Below are 5,579 nucleotides of genomic sequence, written 5' to 3' on the forward strand. Positions count from 1 at the left end.
CTAACTGAAGACAATCTACCAGATTGTCACTGTGTGATTTCATTTCAGCAGAAGCCTTACATCTGGAAATCTTCTCAACTGGTTTAATTTACTGTATGTATTAACCTTTATGTTTCGTGGTCTTCTGTTTCATAGGATGAACGCCTTTGTCCCTGTTTGCCTAATTGCTTACTCACACAGTATCGGCCTCACTGTAGAAGCCATCTACATCACTGTGTCCTGAAAATAAGACTCAATGGTTTGGACTTATGATTGAGTCAATGAAACATGGACGGTCTATTGGCTTCACTTAAAACTGTTTTCCCCTTTGGCTCCCTCCTTCTTTCATCAGGCAAAGAGAACCTCAGGACTCCGCTCATCCCCACCCCCCATCAGCAGGAAGCTGTGACAGAAGAGACCCAACACTCCTTTTCCCTGAAAGGATTCAGATCCAAAAATCCATAAGTGGAAAACATAATAGGCCAGGAATAATATAGTTCAGCAGCAAGGCACTTTCCATATACAACTAATCCCATAAATATAAGATGATAATATTAACGGGGGGGGGGGGAACAGGGGGAAGGGCACATAAGAGTACTAAGAGCACAGTTGTTTAAAGATGATTCACCTTACTAACTATAGATAAAAGGTTTTCTTACAGACTGAGAAACTGGAGGAGGTGTTGCAAGGAGAAAAACAGGGCTATAAAAAGATAAGAGACGCTTCAGAGCCAAGGTGGGTCCACTACTCAAAAAAGAAAATATAGCCCGGCCGGGCGTGGCTCAGCGGTTGAGCATTGACCTAGGATCCAGGAGATCGGGGTTTGATTCCTGGTCAGGGCACAGGCCCAGGTTTCGGGCTAGGCAGTCGATCAATGACTCTCTCATCATTGATGTTTCTATCTCTCTTTCTCCCCCTCCTTTCCTCTCTCTGAAATCAATAAAGATATATTTAAAAAAAGAAAAAGAAGATATATTTTGAGAACAGACAAAAGACAGGACATGCTTTGATTTGGTTGCTGTGCCTAGACCCTGACCCCCTCCGTGAGTTTGCCTCAGGAATGCTGATCGCTCTCTGGTCCCAGGAACGGGCTAAGCTGGGTTTTAGCATCATAGAAAATTAACTACCTTGTTATCAGGTTTCAAGATCCTGGAAGGAGCCCTGGCTGGTGTGACTCAGTTGGTTGGGCATCATTCTGTACACCAAAAAGTTGCTGGTTCAATTCTCGTTCGGCGCCCATGCCGGGTTGCATGCTCTATCCCCAGTAGGGGGCATGTAGGAGGCAACTGATTGATGTTTTGCTCTCACATTGATGTTTCTCTCTCTCCTCTCCTTTCCTCTCTCTCTAAAAATCAATAAAAATATATTTAACAGAAAAAAAATATCCTGGGAGGACACACACACAGGCCAAGGGCCCTGCAGCCCTTACCCTGGCCCCCTCTCCCTTAGACGTAGCCTCACCTCTATGTGACCAGCCAGACGGTGGGGGCGGTTAGAGCAGAATTTACAGGACGACCTGCTGCTCTCCATACTGCCGGCATTATCGGAATAAACACTCACAGGATTCAACCTTGTCTCTGCTCAGTTTGGCTCAAGTAGTGACAGGCAGTCCACACCCTTTAGTGTCCGTTTCAACACCACTCCAAAATAGGTTTTGGCATATGGATTGTTTTGAGCTAAAGGCTATTCAGAACCAGCAGGGTCAGGAAAAAACAAGGCCCAAGTTTTCCTTTTGTAAAATAAATTAGCATTTGTAAAGGTAACTCCCGCCCCTACAGCAGGAAGGAGGCATTAACCTAATCTGCCTAACAATCCTTTCTAAAGAACCCGTTTACCAATCTTCCTGATCACCTTCACATTACAAACCCTTTCCCTTTCGTTAACCTAAGGCAGCCCCAATTGTAACATCCCTTTGGGGGGGGGGGAGAGATGTTAATAAACTTGACTTCTCTCTTGCTAATATGTCCTTTGCCAGTCTAGTGTACAGGGGTCCCGCTGGAGAACCCAAGATGGGTGGAGGGGCAATGTTCCTTTTCCTTCCCTCCCCCCTCTGCACATAGCTGGAGAAGGCACCCTGCGTGCCGCAGGAGTGCGTCTCCCTCACTCGCCTGTCAGTCCACGTCACAGTGCATGGCCTACGTAGACTGCAGTGTTTCACCACATGGGCCAGTGCTGCTGGGGCCCATCTTCCGGGAGGTTTGGTTGATGAAAAGGGGCCCGGCGTTAACCTGACACTCAGGGGAGACCTGCATGCCAGGGAGTACAAACTCAGGGGCCTAAAGCAACCACACAGGACGGCCTGAAACTAAAACTCCTTAACTAAAAGTGAGTCACGGCAAGTAACTTGCTTGGCAAAGGTCCATCTTTACCTTTACCGAGCCTGTCTCGTCCCTTTGCATCTATGATAATATGCCCTTGGCGTCACACACACGTCAGAGTGACCACCCTTTTCCAGACCCCTCAGGCACAACCTCCCACCAGAGCAGGCGGATACGGAACCCCTTCTTGGCTTCCAATGGTGTTGCTCCCTGCATAGCATCTCCACGCGCTGTAGGTACAATTAGCTGGCTGGTCCGGAGGTGCTGGGTTGTTAAGCTGTAAATATAACTGACTACCCTGTACGCACAATGTGAAAGTGTCCCTCCATTTTGCTTTCTACCCAATCTGTCACCCCCCTCAACCACCACAAATGGATTTCATGGAAGCCTGTCTCCTCCTTCGGTTCTAATGTATAAAATAGGCTGCAAAACTGCCACTCGTTGGAGCATTTTCTGAACACATTGAGATTCTGCGTCCTGGTGATCATCATCAGTTTGGCTCAAATAAATCCGTAAAAATCCTCTAGAGGTTTGCACATTCCTTACGTCAACAGCCTAGCCTTTCCTGTTTTGCTCCAGTGGGCCAGGTAAGTGGATGGCATGTTGGTGACGTGTGTCAAATGTCACCCCCATTTGGGGCATCACCTGACATGAAGCTCATCCTGACTCCCCTTCGGCTAACGGTCCATGAAGTACAGGGAACAGAACCCCCAGCTTCAAAAGTCAGCGGAATAGACAAAAAGGTGGCCAACCCAAGCGGTTTAAAATCACAAAGGCCTGTGGGAAGAGCCACAGCTGCAGAGAGGGGTAGGTGTGGATGGCAGCTGGCCCTGAAGTGTCTGGAGGAACCAGAGCCTAGTGAGAGGCTAAAGGCCTGTGAAGAGACAAGGCTAGTGACCAGCAGTGTGGTCAAGGGCAGAGAACACTTGCTTTGGAGTAGGTAGGCCACTGGGAAGGAGGCTAGCGCAGAATTCACTCACTTTTTCTGAAGAAAGCTGCAATCACATATCCCAACCCAAGTACTTTTTACTATGTAGCCGATGCTCTCACCCCATCAAGAGGTGAGGTGTTTCCTCCCCTGAACCTGGACAGCCTTGTGATAACCCAGACCATGGCAGTAGCAAAAGGGGGGCTGTGTGGCTCTCAGGACACTTGCCTTTGGACCCAGCCACCATGTCATGCAGACACCCATTGAGGCCGCTAGAGGAATTCCTGCTGAGAGCCCTAGCTGAGGTCTCCACTCACGCCAAAGCCCACCTTGGCACCCTGCAGGGGACTCCAGCCCCCAGCCTTCAAATCTTCCAGATATCTCCCACCGCCCCATCTTGAGTTTCTGACCCACAGAAACTATGAGATGATTAATTTCTTCAAGCCACTTTTCTGGGGTAACAAGTTATGCAGCGGTAGATAACACTACATGCAGCTGAATGCTGGCTCTTCTCATTAGCTGTGTGATCGAGACAGGAGTCTTCCTCTACCTGAGCCAGTGTCCTTGCCAGGTAGCAGGTATGAGCACACGCTTCCCTATGGGGCTGTCCTGAGCCTCAGAGCTCATGACTAAGAGATGCCCAACAGTCCTGGTTGCTCCAGCTAGCTTGTTTACCTCTTGCACCTGCTTACTGGCTGACTTCGTCTTCCCACTTGAAAAGGTACCCTCATGACAGACCCTCTTGCTTGCTGCGCTTCCCCTAGTGCCTACAAGAGTGCCTATCTCAGCAGCTTTCCCAATAAAAACATGTTCACTGAAAGAGAACAAAACTAACAGAGCAGCTAGTGCTCACAAAATGCCGTCGGTGAGTGAACAGGGCAGGGAAGCAAGAGGTTGTCAGGGCAGAGCCAGGCCTTGAGGGCCCACACGCAGACCAGGGTCCAGGGCCCTCTAAAGTCAGAGAGAGAGCTGGAGCCTGCGGGCGACGGGCAGGGCTGGAGAGGTCGCAGGACTGCACCCCCCAGGAGCCTCTGCTAGCCCTATCACTGGCTTGGGTCCTGCACTCCTGCCAGCAAAGAATGTCTGGCTCACCAGTGGCCACAGTAGAACTCCTGATCCTTGGTAACATATGCTGCGCGCCCAAGCGCAAAGCAAGTGTGAAGTGGTAATTCTGGTCCTATCCAGGGCCGGTATGCAGCTCCTGGAGACAGCTGCCCATCTCCCAGGCTGCAGGCTGCTCTCCCCCAGAGGCTCCTGCCCCTGCCACACACAGTGGGAAGGGGGGAAACTCAAATTAAGTCCAAACGGTGCAAGGCAACAATCCCAGCGGGATGCTTTCCAAGTGCTGGTCTGAGATGTAACCTACCACTGCTTTCATAGAACCACAGACCCTTGTTCTGAAACAGGGTAATGAAAACGACAGCTCTTTTGCAAAAATCACTGAAAGACTCAGTGCCAAGAGGAAGAGAAGACCTGTGTTTCAAAAGAGCACCTCTCGCGGGCACCGGAGATCTTGCTCCCTGGAAACTGTTGTCAGTTTGGCTCAAATAAACTGTTATAAAAATTCTCAGAGGGGAAAAAAAAAGAACACAAAGAATTATTATAAAAGTCCTAGGCAAGGCTGTTTATTTTTTCCATCAGACATTCAGTACTTTCTTTCATCTGGATAGCAAGTCCCTCGGATGCCCGGAGTTCTCAGACACAGACTTCTAAGGCTAAGAGCACCCAAGCCCCCCCACCTCTGTCCCCTAGAGGCCCTCCCACCTCTGTCCCCTAGGGGCCCTGTCACCTCTGTCCCCTAGAGGCCCTCCCACCTCTGTCTCCTAGCTGCCCTCCCACCTCTGTCCCCTAGGGGCCCTGTCACCTCTGTATCCTAGCAGCCATTTTTTTTGTTGTTGCTGTTCTTAGTTCCTAGGAAGGAGAGTCCTCACGTGTTCAGTCACATGCTCCAGGCTCCGGATACGTCCCTTACTGTGAGAGAACTCATTCAACAGCATGTACAACATCTCAGTGGCCAAGTGCATCCCAAGCACTTGTGCTTGCGCCTACCCTAGGAAGAGGCATCCTGATGGTGGCGGTGTGATGTAAGAGGTTAGTTATCCTCACAAATGAGGGCTTGGAGGACACAGAATACAGAAGTTTTACGTGGGGTGGAATCTAACTCTGGTAGTCCGACGCCACACTTTTAACTACTAATGTTCTCATTCACTAATCTCAGCCCTAACCCTGTCTGCTCTGCCTGGCTGAGCCCTCACAGGATTAATAAAACACCCCTTTCATCCCTTCCAGGGCAGGAAGCCCTCCCAGGCTGTGCTTGGACCGAAGCCCACTCTTTTCACAGAGAGGACAGGTGC

This window comes from Miniopterus schreibersii (genome assembly GCF_964146895.1).
Source record: "Miniopterus schreibersii genome assembly, chromosome: 6".
Lineage (NCBI taxonomy): Eukaryota > Metazoa > Chordata > Mammalia > Chiroptera > Miniopteridae > Miniopterus > Miniopterus schreibersii.